The 19,131-nt window shown below is 38.3% G+C and overlaps 1 long non-coding RNA gene across 1 annotated transcript in view; it reads right to left on the reverse strand.

The window, feature by feature from the left end:
- Positions 1-18,523, reverse strand: part of LOC115285870 — a 28,471-nt gene extending 9,948 nt beyond the window's left edge. Inside the window, exons 1-2 of the long non-coding RNA XR_003905727.1 lie at positions 18,425-18,523; positions 7,090-7,201 (exon numbers count right to left, since the gene is read on the reverse strand). This is a non-coding gene — a long non-coding RNA (uncharacterized LOC115285870). The remainder of the gene's footprint in view (positions 1-7,089; positions 7,202-18,424) is intronic.
- Between the last annotated feature and the right edge of the window lie 608 nt (positions 18,524-19,131).

Genomic DNA, 19,131 nt, shown 5'->3' on the forward strand with positions numbered 1-19,131 from the left:
TCATGGAATTTTCTCATTTACTCTGTTAATATGACAGACCACATTAAATGATTTTCAAATGGTGAATGATCTTTGTATCAAGAAAATAAATCCAAATTAGTTGTGGTGTATAATTCCTTTTATACTTTCTTGGATCTGAGTTATCAATATTTTGTCAATAATTTCTGCATTTATATTTTTATTCTCTATTCTTCTTCTAATCCCATCTATTCAATTTTCCAATTCAGTTATTGTATTTTTTAGTTTTGAAATTTTCATTTGGTTCTTCCTTTCATCTTCTGTTTGCTGTCTTTCTATCTATTGTTGAGATCTTCTATGTTTACATTTGTTTCAAATGTGTTCACAGTTGTTCACTGAGGCATTTTTTTGAGGGGTACTTTAAAATTATTTGCAGATAATTCTAACATTTCTTCATCTTGGCCTTTGCATCTATCACTTCTCTTTTTTTTTTTTTCATTTAGGTTGTGATCTTCCTGGTTCTCTGTATGATGAGAGATTTTTAATTGAAAACTGGGCATTTATGGTATTATATTTTTTAAACCTCTGGTTTTGTTGCTTCTTCCTAGCACAGAAAAAGGACTGCTGTCTCTTTACTGCCTGGTGGGAGAAGAATTCCATATTGCCCTCTCAGTTTCTTTGACTCTCACTGTGGTGTCTTCCTCATTACTACCAGATGGGGTTAGAGTTCTGCTTCTCCACTAGATTAGCACTGACACCTTGCTGCTTGGAAGACTCAAAGTTCTTAGTACTCTTGTCTGCATAACGTCAAAAACACGCAAGTGAGGGTTGCCACAGGACAGACAGTTATGCAAGTTCTGTCTCTACATTAGAATTCTTCCACACTACCTCAGTACTTTCAGTATGTGTGGAAATCAAAGCTCCCTATATTGTCATTGCTATGGGGAAGGAGTGCTTTATTGTTGCCTGGAAGGAATGAAAAATTTGGCTCCCTACTCTGTCATTTCTGAAACCGCCACCACCTTGGTGGGTGGGGGATTTGGCATACCTTGGTATAGCCTGGAAAGAATGGAAGTCTAAGATCCCCACTTGGCATTTGTTGGCAGAGCTGAGGATGAAGCCACGAATAGGTTTTGTTTTGTTTTGTTTTGTCCATTGTGTTTGGCTTGAGTAGTGCAATTATTAAGTAAAAGTTTTGTCCCTTGCTAGTGTGCACCTTTTCTTGTCATTTAACTAGAGAGAACAGTCTCTTGTGAGGATTTTTTTGTCTGTGCCTGTTGGTATTTTTTAGGTTGCTCACTTTTCCAACTTGAAATCTACGATATGTAAGGCAAAAAGAGAGCCTGGAGAATTCACCCCTGTATTGTTCTGTGGGCCTTAAGGTACCCAGCTGATATGCTATCTTGTTTCCATCTTTCAAAATCATCTTATGTTTGCATAATATATAATACCCAATGTTCTTGAATGTATAACTGAGAGGAACAGAGAAAAGTACTCTACCCCATTTTCCCAGCAACTTTTTTTAATAGGAGAATTTAGTACATTTATATTATGTATATTTATAATTTATATTTTTTACAATTGCCACATTGTCTTGCATAAGAAACTTTCTTGAACCCATTAACTTAAAGCTAAAATTATAAACAACACCCTTTAATTCTTAGTCATGACTCTGCATGCTGGCTGTGGTTGGGTGATCTTTTGTGTTTGGCATTCCCATGGGATCAGCAGGCTGTCTGAAATATATTGTTTCATGATGATAAAAAAAATGAGAGAAGAAGCTTGAGTGTGGAAGTGTTTTCTTTTTTTATTTTCTTTTTTTAAAAATAGTTTATTGTCAAATTGGTTTCCATATAACACCCAGTGCTCTTCCCCACCTCCATGACCCTCCTCCATTATCACCACCTCTTTTCCCCTCCCCTGCCCCCTTCAACCCTTGGTTCCTCTTCAGTATTCAATAGTCTCTCAGGTTTTGCATCCCTCTTTCTCCCCAACTCTCTTTCCCCTTCCCCTTCCTGTAGTCCTCCATTAGGTTTCTCCTGTTCTCCTGTTAGACCTTTGAGGAAGTGTTTTCTAAGTCTCCTCTGTGTCTTGCATGCTATCATCTAACTAGCTTAAGCATATATTATGACTGAGTCCAAAGTCAAAAAACAAAGATGTTAACGCTATCCTCCATGAGATCAACACAAGGTATACAACCAATCTAAGACTCCCAAAGTTCTAATTAAATAATAGTATTTTATAAGAAGTTCATGATTGCATGGTATTCATTTGTTATTGATGCTATTTCACTTATTTTTTGCCAATTTTGATGGGTTATTTTGGCCAGTATTTCTTCAAATATTGCCTATGAATCTTTCCTCTCCTTATGGAATGTAATTAGAAGTGTTAAAATTGTTATACTCTTTTCTAGGTTTCCATCGTTTTTCCTATAGGACACTGTTTGATTACATTATTCCAACATCATTCCCAATCAAACATATGCTGTTCTTCTATTACACTCCCTTATTGATTCTTAGGTTCAAAATTAATTTTTTTTCAGTTGTAGAATTTATAATTGACTATTTTTACAGCTTACAGGGTTCTTTTGCCATGATTCTATTTTTCTTTATTTTTATACCATATTAATTACAATTATTTTGCATCCTCATTTATGTGACTCATCTTTGGGTCTGTTTCTATTCTCTCTCTCTCTCTCTCTCTCTCTCTCTCTTCTGTGTGTGTGTGTGTGTGTGTGTGTGTGTGTGTGTGTGTGTGTATTTTAGCCCTGTTCTGTTGCATGCTTTGTACTTTTATTTGGATTGCAGACACAATATAACTATTTAAATACTCTGGATGAATTATATTTATCATAATTTCTTCTGGGAGTGCCTGGGTGGCTCAGTCAGTTAAGAGTCTGACTTTGGCTCAGGCCATGATTTCATGGCTAGAGAGTTCAGGCCCCACATTGGGCTCTGTGCTGACAGCTCAGAGACTGGAGCCTGCTTCACATTCTCTGTCTCCCTCTCTCTCTGCTTCCCATCTTGCACTCTGTCTCTCTCTTTCAAAAAGAGACATTAAAGGGGTGCCTGGGTGGCTCAGTCGGTTGAGCATCTGACTTTGGCTCAGGTCATGATCTCACTGTTTGTGGGTTTGAGCCCCACATCGGGCTCTGTGCTGATCTTTAGCTCGGAGCCAGGAGCCTGCTTCAGATTCTGTGTCTCTTTCTCTCTCTGCCCCTCCTCTGTTCACGCTCTGCCTCTCTCTGTCTCTCAAAAATAAATAAATGTAAAAAAAAGATTAAAAAATAAATAAATATTTTAAAAAAATAAACATTTCTCCTGGATGATGGATAGAATATGCAACATTTATCTGGGTGATATTTGCTTTTAGAGTTTGTTAGAACTGCTCTGTGTCAGTTTTATTGCTGCTATGATGTGGTACTTCTGGGTTCTCAGACAAAACTAGGGAAAGGACCATTGTACTTTCACAGGTCTTAAAGTTCAACTTTTGGTTTCCCAGAACTCTATGATAGCTGAAATCACTGCAGTTCAGTTCTTTAATTTCCAAGTAGTTACTATTTTCTGCTGCCTTCCTTGATGTTTTATCCTACAATGTGCAAATCATGAATTTCCAAGGGGACATTACATGCGTATCATTTTATTCACTTCAAATATTTACTTTACCTGCAGATTCTTTCCTTTAAGTCCTAGTTGCTTTGACCATCCTAAACTTACGCTTCAGTCTCCTTCACCCAATGTGACTGCTACTTTTTTAAGGAAAATATTCCCCCAAGCATGAATTGATAAATGGACTCAGGAGTAAAACTCTGGGTATGTAGAACTTAACTCATTGTATGAATTGTAGCCCCTTGAGCCCTCTGTGCATAGTTTATTTCCAAGGCCTTTAAAACAGTCATTTTATGCTACTGCCTACATTTTACAGTTGTTTTCAACAGGGGGATTATTCTAATTCAAGTTCTTACACCTTGGCTACAATCAGAAGTCTACAATACTGTAGTGCCCTTTTGCTTTTGTGTGCCCACTGGACCCTTTTAAATACATCACTGGATTTTAGTCATTGCCAACAAGACTATGATGTCTTTATACTGGGGATTTATTTTGATTGACAGGATTATAAGAATTCTTGTCCGTCTCTGTCCCCTATAGCCTTTGATTTTGAAAGAGCTTATTGGAGGAAAGAGAATAATACAAAAAAGGAGAGTATTATAAATAAAATTGACTGTGAACTGTATTGGTCATTTTTTTTATTATTAAAGATGGTATGTTCTGGGAGGCCAAACATAAGCCTTTTTCTTTTGTTGGCCAATAATTCCAAAATTGTTTAGGTAGAAATTTTTATTTTTAAAGAAAGTCATTGTTTCTACTTACTTTTCAAAACTGGAAAGGGCTATGGGCACATGGATGGCTCAGTCGGTTGGGCGTCTGGCTTCGGCTCAGGTCATGATCTCACCATTTGTGGGTTGGAGCCCAGCATTGGGCTCTGTGCTGACAGCTCAGAACCTGGAGCCTGCTTCGGATTCTGTGTCTCCCTCTCTCTCTGCCCTTCTCCCACTTACACTCTGTGTGTGTGTCTCTCTCAAAAATAAATAAATGTTAAGAAAATTTAAAAAAACAAATTAAAAACTGGAAAGGGCAGACAGAAATGCCTTCAAGACAGTTTAGATGTGCCTGCTGACACTTGTGCAGCAGCAACTGGGACCCTGTTAGAGATGGAAATTCTCATGCCTCACTCGGGGCTTCCTATGTAAGACATGCTGAAGGCGAAGCTCGACACAAAACAAAACTAAACTTAAAAATACAGCTCATTCTGGTGGCCCAGAGGCCACGTTTTGAGAAACTGTTTCAGAATAAAATACCTGGCACATATAGGTGCTCAATAGGTGCTTCCTAAGTGATTAAATAAATAGATGGATTGATAAATGAAGGCAATCATACTGCTATATACAACCATTTATAGTTTGGAAACAAAGTCCCGAACCCTATGACAAGAGATAAGAGATGATGGGAGGGTGGAGTGCACTTATTAAATTTTATGTAAAAATTTCACATGTAGGAACTTTCTGTATCTCCCAACTGCTGACTCCAAGATAAGACAGTGCCAGAGAAGGGACACACTGGCATTCGTCCTACAGTAGTGGTTCGCAGTGTGTGGCTCCAGGAACCAGCAACATTAGCGTTACTTGGGAACGTTTTAAAAACGTAGAAACTCTTGGGGTGCCTGGGTGGCTCAGTGGGTTAAGTGTCTGAATTTGGCTCAGATCATGATCTCGTGGTTCGTGGGATCGAGACCCACATTAGGCTTTGTGCTGATAGCTCAGAGCCTGGAGCTTGCTTTGGATTCTGTGTCTCCCTCTCTCTCTGACCCTCCCCTGTTCACGCTCTCTCTCTCTAAAAAAATAAATTAATAAAAACATTTAAAATATTTTTCAAAAAATGTAGAAATTCACTGAATCAGAAACCAAAAGTTTACAGACTTTCCAGGGGATCCCAATACATACGAAACTTTAAGGACCACTGATCTAGGGTATGGATTTTAGTAAATTGGCAATGAGTCACATGAAAAAGTTAATTATAGATACTATTTCAATTAAGCACCAAGGTCCAAGAGATGGAAAATTACAAAGCAAATTTCCAAATTAATATATGGAAATGTTCAAAGGAAAGTCCTTAGACTAGTTCTACAACCTTAGGAACTTTCAGCTAGATAATGTGTGTGTGTGTGTGTTCCTGAAAATATGGGAAGCTTAGTATATGATTTCTCTGATCAAAGATTATAGTCTAACTCCTATCAATGAACTCTCAGTAGTGTTAGAGGGGCTGCTTTGTGGTTGTTTTGCAATAAACCAGCCTTCCTCCAAGAATTGGTCAGTACAACAGATATGTAGGTCTTTCTCTTGGGCCAGTGGCAGGTCATGTGGGAGAATGTTGTCCAGCCTAGACTCACCTTGGGCCATCTAGTCATACCACTGAGAGAGTTGAGGAATGATTTCAGGTCTCAGCAGCAAAAACCTAAGGGTAATCTTGGATCCTAGTGGTTGCTGAAGTTAGTAGGGTAAGCTACTGACCACAATATGATGCCCAGAGTATGAAATCTGTGGACAGAGGGGCCCTGCAAAGAAACACTTAAGGTCTCTAACAGCATCCAAAAAGGAAGGATCAGCTCTTAACAGTTGTCCAGGGAGCAGAAAACTAACTCATGAAACTACCATTTAAACAAAAGATTATACTTCTTTTCCACTCCACTCTCATTCTGTTCCAACTGCATAGGAGTCAGAAACAAGCTAGCAAGGGGGGATGAGGGCAATGAAAGTACGAGGCAAGGATGTACAGAAATCAACCATGCTTCTGTTTCCCACTGCAGGGTTCCAGGAGATGCAGGCTTCTACAGGCCAGGAAAGTGAGAGTTTTTATTCTAAGTCAAATCCAAACTTTGCACTAATATCTTGAACTGGACATTCTACTTCCTGAATCAGGACCTGTTTGTTACTTAAAGTGATTCCAGGATATTTTAACTAAAAGAAGCGAGCAAAAATATCATCGACTTGAAGTTTTCATCCTGAGGCCGAGAAACATTATTACAACTGAACACATTTTGGAAAGATGGTGAGAGACAAAAATAAAGTTGTGTTTTGATTATGTCAGGAGTCGTGCTTGCTCAACATACTGGTTACACACAGACTGAGCCTTAAACTGTTTGGTTCGAATCCAAAAATTCTAAAAGCCCAGAGCTGAGCCAGCTCTGTGCACGTGAAGCCTAGTCTATAGCAAGTCCACCTGTGGACAAGTGCCCAGATGTCCATAGCAACGTTGACTGTGAATTTTATGTTTCAAATCATTTATAAACATATGGAGCAATTTCGTAGGGCTGAAGTGGTGTAATAAATATAGATTTTCCTGCTTGTATTTTCAGAACCTCCTTGAAATATTAGGTCCGCCATTCTCTAGCAGTTTCCTCATCTGTGTTCGAGAAGACTGGGCTAGATAATTTTAGACGTTAGCAGTTATGATTCCATGACATCATAAAAACAAATTAATGTGTGACATATACGTTTAGTTTAAGCATTGGCCATTAGCTTGAAATTAAATCTTTAGCAAGTTTCTTAATTTCTCTATGTCACAATTCCCTTACCTGTAAATGCCTGTCTTGCATTCCCTCAGGTGGCTGTGCGACTTCAAAAGATGAGTGCTTTGGTAGTTCAAATAATGGTCTCCAAAGACGTCCATGCCATCATCCCTGGAAACTGTGAGTATATTCAGTTACACAGGAAAAGGGGCTTGGTGTATGTGATTAAGGAAAGGACCTAGAAAAGAGTTCATTGCCCAGGTCTACCTTACCCAATCACACAGGTCCTTAAAACCAGATAACCATTCCCAGCTGTGGTTAGAGAGAACCATGACTACAGAAGAATGATCAAAACCACGCAGAGTTGCTGGCTTTAAACATGGAGAAACGGAGCTGCAAGCCAAGGCATGTGGGAGGTCTCTAAAGCTAAAGATGGCAAGGAAACAGATTTTCTCCTATAGCCTTTAGAAAGAAGCACAATCCGGCTTATGCCTTGACTTTAATCTAGTAAGACCCATTTAGACTTTTCACCTCCAGATAATACATTTGGATTGTTGAGCCATTACATTTGTGGTAATTTGTTACGGCAGCCACAGCAAACTAATACAAGTGTGGACATTTTTAAAAAGTTCAAAACCGTATGCAAATGCAGGCTCTAGCAAGGATAAAGCTAGATGTTCTGAAAGGATGTGAAATGAACATTGATTTAAAGAAAAAAAAACCAGCAAAATGCTACCAAGGCTGGGGAAGAAATTCTAAAGGTTATCCAGAGAACCTGCTTCTTCCTCCACAGCTAATTCCTCTTCTTATCCAGATGGCATAGTCTTTTCTTAAGAATCTCATGCGCACAAATTCAGCAAATACTCTTAGTCACCAATTCCAGAATCTCACCATTTTTATTACTGTAAAAATCATTTCATTTTAATTAGGACAGGTTTTTTAAAGCACATAATTATGTTATTCTTAGCTGTGCTAACATGAGGGAAAACAGTCTTCTCTACACATTAATATGGGAAATTATTACTGCATTAAATAAGTTTTGAACTAATGCCAAAGTAGCTTTTTATTCTTGTTTTTAGGTAATTCCTGCAATATGTTTTGATTTGAGGATTATTTGAATTATTCAGTGTGTGGTGATTATCATGGTAGTGTCTCTTCTTTTAAAAAAAACCCTGCCCTTTTATATTCTGTGATACTGGGCCTTTGAATTGTACAATTTCCATTTCTGCTGGGCCTGCTGGCTTCCTGTTAGGCTTGGCCAGCAGGGGGAGCTAGATCGAGTCGCTAGGCTGGGAATGACCAATGAACTTGCAGCTGGCATTACCCGCCAGGCTGTTCATCCTGACTCTGGTAGCTGGGTTCTGTATCAGTGTTTAGTTCCAATTTGCCCCCTAGTTCTCTCTCAGAAATATTAGCATACCTTCCTTGTTGGCTTCAGTTCCATCCTGATGCGAGTGCTTTTCTGAGATTCTGTGACAGGCTTCAGTCTACTGGGGCCCCCTGTTCAGAGAGCTGAGTGTCTGCTGGGTGGGACCTCTTGCCTTCCATCTTCCTGTTGTTTTCCCAAGTCCTGGGGGAGCTGAAGCCACTACCTCAGTGATACTTTGGCGATCTTTCTTGTTTTTTGATTATCTGATATCTGGTTAAACATGTTACATTAAACGTGTTTTGTTAAAATTTAGTGAGCTGTTTTGTATCCTGACTGGAAACTGAATGATATAAAATTGATAATTTGTGGCCCCAAGAAACAAACCCTTGAAGATGAGAATTTTGTCTATGTCCTTGGGTTTGAAAACAGTGCTGTATTCCTTGAGATAGGAATGAGGTGCTGGTAACCCATGGCATTTGATGGTATGATACGCAATTAAATTATCACCTATGGCTGTGATGAGGTAACCTCTGATGTAGGTGTTCAGGAGATGCAATGCTTGCTGCATTTGACTGTGATGTCAGTAAAGATGGTTTTGGTTTCCAGTAACTGCTTCTGACTGTCTTGGAGTGCTTAAAGAAAGAATTAACGAGCTGAGACTGTTACAGAGAGAGAATGGGTTCTGAACTCAGGTTCAGCTGCCTGGCAACCTGGGAATACGGTGGACTACCATCCCAAAGACCATCTTCCCTGCCTAGGTGAAGCCAGAGGGTTTCAAAGAGGAAGATGGGAAAAGGGAAAGGAGGCTGTGTTCAGGAGAAGCAGGTGCCCAGGCAGTAGGGCATATGGTGACATGACCCTGAACAGACTTGCTGGCAGCAGCGACAGCTGATTTCAAATGTAGTCAGGTCTTATCTTCTGGGAAGGTCTGGTCCTTTACTTCTCAAGGCCAGTGGTCTGTAGGTTAGTTCTGCTACAGACCAAAGGACTTAGATCATAAAGCAAGAAGTGGATAAGCTCGAAGCAAGTTAACCCTTAAGACCAGTTGAGTGCTGTTACAAGGACACAAGTGAGCAATCAACAACTTCTCTGGTGGCCCTTCAGACAATATCTTATTCTTATAGCCATAGAGTTAACCTCAATAAATTCAGACATAAGTATTAATTATGAAAGTTGCAGAATTACACTTTATGTTGGATTCCCAGATTTGCCAAATATCTCATGTGAAAATTAGGACATTTATTAGAAAATATTGGGGTCCTAACATTTGGAATGGGAATATACAGGTAGACTTAGGTGAAGCTGAGAATTTTGATTATCAAGTTATTTTGAGTCTCTTTGCCAATGGATTCAGCAAAGCTTCTTGTTTCTGTGGAGTCTAGTTATCTTTCTCTTGAACACCCCATAATAACTTCATATGGGGTGTTGCCTTACAGGGGAATGTCTATTATTCCCAACTTGCCCTATATACCTACATATTATTACCACTAGAATCATAACTTAGAATCCCAGGGTAATCTTAGAATCCTTTAGCAAAAACTCAAAGTTTGGCTCAGCAGAAAATAGATAACCCTCTCAAATTTATCAAGATCTTGCTCATTCATACTAGCAGAGACCAGGAAATATATATGAGAATGGATTCTAACAGCTTCCTTGAAGCCCTTAAAGATAAAGAATGCCCTAGTATCACTCTTGATTGGACTAAATATGGTGATATAGATGCATTTATGAGAGATTCTGAATTTAATGTTCACCAATCTGGAAGAGTTGGTAATATTCTGATGGCAGACTGAAACTTGAACTTAATGATTTCCCATATTTAATGTGATTGAGATACCCGAACTTCCATGGAATAAGGTAAAGGAAAGAATCCAAAGGTTCAGAGAGGTAGAAATGTGGGGTAGTATTAACATTCAAGGCTTGCATTTCATCACACCCCCAGTACATCCTCCATGGCTTTTCAGAAGGTAATAGCTTCAATAAGGCATTGAGAAATACACTAATGAGGAGAGCATTAGTATCCTCGGAAGCTCTGTGGTAGCTTCCCTGTCTGGTTGGTTGTGACAATAGGGAATAACTCCCTGATTTCAAAGAAGATGATAGGATCAGAGAAACAAAAGACAGTTGGCAGTACCTAACCACCACAGACAAGATGGGGGTATCTGCTGTAACCAACAGCAGGGATGTAGTAGAAATGAGACTACTTGTACCCATAGAGAACTTTTGATGTCACTAATGATGCCTTTAGGAAAAATTAGATAGTTGGTCTAATAAATATTACTTGATCCACATTAAAAAAAACACTCCAGTTCTGGTGATTTTTAATTACCATCATGGAGAATCATAGTCATTCACTAATTTTCAGATCATAATTAGCTTAGAAACCTGGAGCTGGGGCGCCTGGGTGGCTCAGTCAGTTAAGCATCCGGGTTCGGCTCAGGTCATGATCTCACAGTTTGTGGGTTCGAGCTCCACGTCAGGCTCTGTGCTGACAGCTAGCTCAGAGCCTGGAGCCTGCATCAGATTCTGTATCTCCCTCTCTCTCTGACCCTCCCCTGCTGGCACTGTCTCTCTTTGTCTCTCAAAAATAAATTTAAAAAACATTAAAAATTAACAAAGAAAGAAAGAAAGAAACCTGGAGCTGCTTGTCCAGAGAGGGGAACACTTCTTAGTAACAGGTCCTGCCACACTGCCACAAACATGTAAGTAAATATTCCTCCAAACCTTCTACAAAGGGGCATGAGCCCCTTTAATAAAGGGGAATGGAAATACTTAACACTTACCAAGATCAGTAGACACTGCTTTTGATCTGACAGTAATTTCTGTGAATCCCAAATCTGACTATGATCTACAAGTTAATTAAGGGACAGTGGAGCTTAGGATATAGATGGAGTTTTGGACCAAATCTGAATTAAAACAGGCCCAGAAGTTTTTTCAATACACTCTAGCATATTTTCCTACTGCTTGAATGAATAATTATGATGGGCAGACATACCAAATGTCAAAATTCACATAGTATCTCTTAGGCCACTGCAAAAGGGAAAACTAAGTGGAAGCCCCTAGAATTCCCCTTTTCTTACCAGAATAAGATAGAATCATACCATGCTCCTATGAAGACTGCAAAGTGTAGTGCTTCTATCAAGAACTTGAAATATTCATGAGTGCCGATATCTATTATACCTCATTTAGTTTTCCTATTTAACCCATGATGAAGGAAGAAGGATCTCCAAGAATGAGTGTGATTATCCTAAACTTAATTAAGTGGAAACTCCAAATAGAGCTGCAGTTCCAGATAAGGTAAAGTAACTTTTGGAACAAATAAACACATTTCCTGGAACCTAGGATGCAGCTATTTACCTAGAAAAATTTTTTTCCTTCCTCTATACGAGTTTCTAAGAGCTATCCATTAGAGGCAGATCTGTTTTACCCCATAATAATCTCCACAAGGTTGCCTCATGGCAACATCCGTCTCATATTATCTATGACTCATATTATAGTCTACAGCAATCTTGAATGTCTCAACAATTGTCCATTGCACTGATGACATTGTGCCAGTCAGACCAGCAGAATGGATAATAGCAATCACTTCAGTTGCTTTGGGAAAATGCCTGCAATCCAGATGGGGAGATGAACTTTCCAATGGTTCAGTGACATACTGCCTTTGTGAAGTAGCTGAAGGTCCAGTGAAGTGAGTTGAGCTGTCCTCTCTGAAGTGGATGACAACTTGCTTCATCATGCATTGATACTATTAAGCAGGAGGCACAGTGCTTAGCAGGACTTTTTGTGTCTTTCAGGCAATTTATACATTTTTTAGTATGCCCCTCTGAGACTTGCACTGAAAAACCCATGAGGCTAGAGATGCCTTCTCCTTAGCAGTTTGAGTTTTAGCTCCAGGGGCTTTGACCTCCAAGCTTCTTAGCTATGACCTCTAGTCTAGAAGCAACCACCACACATCAATGGTCTTGGTCCTAGTTCTGCAGGAACTTGCTCTGAACTTTTGAGGTATGTGTGGTAATCAAGCAGTAGTAGGTCCTCCTGAAAGACCTGAGTTTCAGATCTCTGCAGTCATTTCCCCAAACCTGTTTATTTAATAACCCTCACTTCTTCAATTTCTTCCCCCATTCCTATGGGTGGTAGCTGTTTCCTCAATCACTGCCTTGCCATACCTCAGATTTCTCTTTATTTTATCCAGTTCTGTAACACAGTGTTAACAATAACAATATTTTATATAAATTATTTCTGTTAAAATAGGTCTTTTTTTTTCCTGCTTCCTTACTGGAAGTTGACTGATATTTAAATGGAAATATGTTTGTGAACTTAACTTTGCTACTTCAGAGACCATAGTAGGAAAATGTTTCCAAAGAACAAGATGAGATGAGTCACTATTCATAGTGCTAAAAGAAAATAGACTGATAATGATATTGCATGTACAAAAGTCTCTCATCTAATATCTTCAATGTTGTAAATGTATAAAATTTCATAACCCCAAAATGGCTCAGCTAGCTCCGTTACATTTTTATTTGATTGTCTATTTTTCTCTAAAGTCTCCTTAAACCATTCCTAAATTTAAAAATCTCAACAATTTGTTTTCCAGAATTTTGACACAACTGGGTCTCCTTTCTCTCTCGTATCTGTGACTTCAAATTCTTCCAGCCAACAAACAATACTATTTTCATCATCTGAATTGTCCCCTTGTAGCTTTCAGTCTAGAAAAATATCATAGTGAATGCATTTGTTTTTATGGCTTCAACATTTTTCAGAAGGTCTTAATTTTTATCTGATCTCAATATGTTTCAGATTTTGTGGATTGATGATGATAATTGCTTGTTGTTAAAAAATTTTAAAATTAATTCCTGGTGGGATTTCAGCATACCTGTGTGGTAGAATACTGCTAGCATTATTGTTGGTTTATTCCTCTTACTACTATAATCCATAAACTATGAAGACATACCTGATTTCTAGATTTCAACTTTTCTTTTTTTCCCTGCAAGATTCTCTTTCCTGGTTCTAATGGAAAGGAGATAATGTTGCCTATGGAAAGCCATGAAAGCAACAGACGTGTGGCATTTCCCAGGATCTTTCTCATAGACATGAGCCTTCATGACAAGAAAGCAATTGTGTTCACTTCTGTTGTCTCCACCAGGAGACAGAACCCTAAAGGTTCTGGCAGTAATTCTTAGAACTGCACCCTGAAAATTCAGGGAATGGAATTATGACACTGGGCAACACCTGCTTCATGAAGTTACCGTTTTAAAGAGAAAAGTGTGAAATGAGCCAAAGGGAAAAAAAAAAATCTCAGACACTCAGCAATGGCTCCTAGATTTGTACTTAAAGGAATAAAGGAAATAAATTATTTTGGAAGGTGTACAAATGTTACTTTCCAAAAAAAAAAAAAAAAACAACCCTGGGGAGAGAGTTACAGAGGAATCCAGATGGAGACAGATAACTAAGCAGTCTAGAAGAATTGTTTTATACACTTTTCACACACGCTTATTTTTTCATTCAGTTTGTTGGAAATGTGTCTATGACTGAGAAGCTTTGACTGATTTAACACAATAAAACAAAGGGAGTTAGTCTGAAGTTAAATTGGGATTACTTCAACTATGGAAATATGTATCTTCTCTGATACAGGAGAGAACACACTGAGTGAGCAATGATAGGAAATGTTCTCCACACCTTATTATTTAGAATAATGAAGCTTAGTGATTAAATGTTTAAACTTTAGAGCCACATTAAGGTCAGAAATTCAGGACATATGCTCCAAAAAATGGTCCCTACTCAACATTTTTTAAAAGGTTATACTTTATTGGGATAACTGTTAAGATGTTGATAAAAAGATGTTAGGGGAAGCCCTTCCTTGGCTCAATTCCAGACAATCCCCCCCATTCAGAAACTTATTTGTGTTGTTCAGGCTCAAATGTTCTGTGCTAAGGGAATGATTAACTCAACTTTCTGTTTCTGAGATCCAAATTCTCTTGTTACAACTCTGGTTTACTTATCTGTAGAGTAGAGATTATAATAATGTCTATATTATAAGGTTTCTGTGAGAATTAATGGTGAGGTGATAATTCCTTTAAATCATGATGTACTATGTGTATCATGCCTGGCACATAGTACAATCTCAATGAACATTAGCTGTCACTATTATTATTTGTAGAGGAGATTTACCTAACCTTTTTCTGACACAGGCCATACAGAACACTGATGCTTGGGGTTCTTCAGCCAGAAGTGGATTAAGAGTGTGCAGAAAATCTTTATCAGTGTATTAATCATATTCTTAATTTTCTTTTCTTTTTTTAAAGTTTATTTAGTTAGAGAGAGAAAGAGAGATAGAGAGAGAGAGAGAGAGAGAGAGGCAGAGAGAAAAAGAGGGAGAGAAGAATCCCAAACAGACGCCACGCTGTTAGCACAGAGCCTGGTGCAGGGTTCTATGTCTGAACTATGAGTTCATGACCTGAGCCAAAATCAAGAGTCAGATGCTCAACCGACTGAACCACCGAGGTACCCTTATATTCTCAATTTTCTGTATCTCATGATGTTTTGACATTTTGGAAGGCTTTTGCTGGCTAAAGAGAGATCGTCCCTCTCAGAGCTAGCTACTTCCTCCAGACAGTAAACAACATGTTGGTGACCTGCCTCTTGTATAAAAACCAACCAATCCTTAGCTCATATCCTATACCATCTCTTTTATCTAACTTTCACACGCTAAGCCAATATTTCTCTGGCCCTAAGTCAACTCAGGGACAGGTACCAGACACTTAGGGACAGCTTCTATCCCCCAAAGCCCACAGAAATTATTCAAACTAGCCAGTCCCAAAATGTCCACTTTCCTCTGCCTTGTCTTTCTTGCAGAAACCCCAAGAAAGGCTGTAATCGATGTATTTCCTTTTGTCCTTTCTATCCCTGGTTGACACTGGATTTTCTTTCCGTGCCCTGTGCGGTGTTCCTTGCCTCTTATTTCTAGGGAAACAATGAGTTACATTAAATTTGTCTTTCAACGACAATGGCCTTGGTCATTTATTTAAAATCCTACACGCACACTTTGAAATACCCACATATTTTATCAAGAGGTGCATTCAAGTCCCCTCAGACATTTACTCAAACTTGACCATGTGGCTTGTCTCAGGCAAGGGATCATCAGCACATTAAGACTTGCAAAGTACATCCTGGCACTTTCCCTGTTGTTAGGTTGCCCTGTGATCTTCATGCTAAGTGGAAACTGTTCCCTCCTCCTGGAAAATGAGAGATGTCATAGTGAAGAACTGAGACACCCCAGCCCATTGGCAACACAGTGACAGACGGGTGAATGAGGTCATTTTAGACTATCGACCTTTCAAGCCATATCTGATTTCAAGTGTACAGGTTAGCCCAGTGATCTACAATTGAGATCAACACAAGAACTACCCAGCAAATCCACAGCATAGGGAATAACAGTAAATCACTGTTGTCTCAACTAACTAAATTATGGGATGGTTTGTTACACAGCAATCGAGAAGGGAAACACAAAAGCAACTTGTGATGAAATTTTTGTATTAAATGTCTTCTGCAGACATCCATTTTTTTACACATCAACCAAATACACATATTTCTACATATCAACCAATTAATATGCAAACCAAGAGAAATCATGAAAAATTCAAAAAATGACAAGTATAATAAAAAGACAAAAATGGTCTCTTTATTAATCAACATAACTTTGGTTAGTAAAAGTCAAGCATGGGAGTAACCCACCTGGGTAACACAGAGCCTTATGCAAGACCTTAAAGAAATACAATAACAATTTCCCTCATAGGGTTGTTTTGAGGTTTAGAGGAGATAAAGTACAGAAAGCACACAGTTCAGTACTCAGTCAGCATAAAATAATCCAGTACAGCAGCCATTATGATTCCCTACCACTTACTGAGATATAGTTATGATGAATTTCTTATAAATCAGCAGTAATAAGGCAAACAACCTAAATAAAATATGTGGACAAACAAATTGAACAGACACTTTTTATAAAAAGATATCTGTATTAGTCAGCCAGGGCTGCCATGACAACAATAATCATAGATTGGGTGACAAAAACAACAAAAATGTATTCTGTACAATTCTGGAAACTAGAGGTTCGAGACCAAGGTGCTAGCAGAGTTAGTGTCTGGTGAGGGCTCTCCCCTTGGGTTGCAGTTAGCCATCTTCATACTTTGTAGTCACATGATCTTTTCTTGGTCCACGGATGTGGAGAGAGTGATGGGGTGGGAGGGAGGGAAGACTCTCTGGAGGTTGTTCTTTAAGAACACTGACTATATCTGAGCTGGGCTCCACCCTTAGGACCTCATTTAACCTTAATTGCTTCATTAGAGGCTTCATCTACACATTTAGTCACATGGGGTTTAGGGCTTAAACATAAAAATTTCATAGGGATACAAATATTTAGTCCATAACAATGTCCCAATAGATGAGTGAACATCGTTTCCCCAAGTAGATACAGAGATATAGGACGTCACATCTACTGGATGGCAAAGTCAAAAAGAAAGTCGTATAACAAACACCAGTTGCTGGCATTGATTTGTTGCAGCTGGCATTCTCATTCATTGATGGTGGTACTGAAAATGGAGAAATATTTAAAAGGTTTCTTATAAAGGTAACATGAATAGACTCCTAGGTACTTGGCTAAGGTAAATGAAAATAAATGTCCACATGAAGGTGATGTGCAAGAACATTTATGCAAGAACATGTACAGTGGTCTTTTTCATAAAAATTAACAACTGGAAACATGGGAACAGCCCCGATTTACATAAACAGAAGACTGTATAAGTAAATTGTCATGCATTCAAATAATGGAAAAGTTCTCAACAATAAAAAACATGCATTATTGTTTTACACAACAGCATGATAAATCTTAAAGCATTATATTAAATGAAAGAAACTAGACACAAGAAAGCACAAGTGGTATTATTTTATGTATATTCCTGTGATAGGTAAACATTATTCAAAGAAATATTTTATTTTGGTAAAGGCATGACTGAGTGAGTGATAAGGGGAGAAAGTGTATTTCTGGGGTGGTAAACATTTATGCATTCTAAAAATTCTTAAAGTTTACACTTAATGTTTGTGAATTCCATTGTGTAAACATAAACATTCTACCAACAAGTAGGGAAAAAAGAATCCTAATTAACTCAAGTAGGCTTAGCCTTGCTTCTGCCTTTTCTAATTCCTTCTGTCTTTCTCTCTTTTTCTACCTGCAATGTCTTTTTTCTTTTCCTTTTCTTTTCTACATTTTTTTCCTTCCGCTAAGAAAACAGGGGAGATAATTTATTGAACATGTTACATTCAGCCACAAATGAAAACAGAATGTGTCCTGAAAGTCACACACCCAGGGCAAAGGACCAAGAGGGACTATTTTAGCATAAGCAAGGCAGATCTCTCAAAGGTGGTTATTGCAATCAGATGGCAATGGATGTTCTAGATCCATTGAATCAAGTTCCAGAAAGTACCCATATAGTCCAACAATTTGTACCAGTGTCTCTGGCCTCTGGATTTCCTTATTTCTGCTCCTGTGGTTTCCATGGGTGCACAGATCAGCGGTTTACTTGGACCTCTCCCTTTTCTTCCTTCTTTTTCACTTCAGCCTATGCACTTGCTTCTTCTTCCACTTGGTTCTCTCACGGCAGGAAGGATTCCAAGAAGATGGCACTAAGGTTAAAAGCCTATATTCTTATTTTCAAAGCTAAAATGTTTTTTGTATTATTGACATCTATTGAATGATCTTCCCCACTCTCCAGCTTAAATCACACTGATCTGTCTTCTATCTAATTTTATTATACTCTCTATTTTATACCATGGAAAAATAGAAGTGCTTTTATCTCCTTTATTTTGGAAGTTCTCATGCCTTACCACATAACTGTAGCAGTATCCTTATGCCTATTTGATATCATAGCTCAGGTCCAGAATTTATTAGCTGTGTGCCTTGTGGAAGATGCCTAATCTCTCTGTACCTCAGTTCAATCTATAAAATGCAAGTTATGAGAGTAATTCCAAAACCATACTCACAGGTTGTTGGGAGACCAAAGAGGGTGATGTTTGTAAAGTACTTAGAACAGCGTTCTTCATATAGTAAATGCTATAGAAATATTCACATTTTTTGAATGAAACACAGGACCTGGAATAGAAAATGGATGTTCATTACTTCCTTTTTAATAGATTGATTGATTTAGGTACTCTTTCTATGCACTGTGAACTTTCAAAGTCCGCATCACAATCTCTATATTAGCTCTTTAGAACAACTATTTATAAGAGAGAGTCGAAGGTTTTCTTATGCAAGTAATGAAACAAACAAACAGCCAATAAACAAAAAGCAAGGCTTGCTCCTTTCATAGTGCCATTCTATGAAAAGAACACAAAATTATCTGTTTTTAAAAAATGGAAAAGAAACCCCTTACACATAGTAATTGACATTCATTGTTATTTTTGCTATTTTCACACATTTTAACACTTGGGATTGAAATCATTTCAGCTGAAAAGCTTCTCTCAGTGGGGAATCCTGGATTTACGTTTATTATTATCTTGGCAGCAAGGATACCTGGCCTCACTTTAAGACAAGAAGTCTGTTTTTCCATAGAGTCAAGGCAACGTGGGAAGATACTGCCTCAAGTTAGGGGTCTCGGAGACATTTCTTAACTTTGTTAAATTCAATATATGAATCATTTACAATACACTGCTCTGTGTACTTCTGGGGGGGAATCTCTATCTAACTTAAC

Source organism: Suricata suricatta, chromosome 2, assembly GCF_006229205.1.
Source record: "Suricata suricatta isolate VVHF042 chromosome 2, meerkat_22Aug2017_6uvM2_HiC, whole genome shotgun sequence".
Classification (NCBI taxonomy): domain Eukaryota; kingdom Metazoa; phylum Chordata; class Mammalia; order Carnivora; family Herpestidae; genus Suricata; species Suricata suricatta.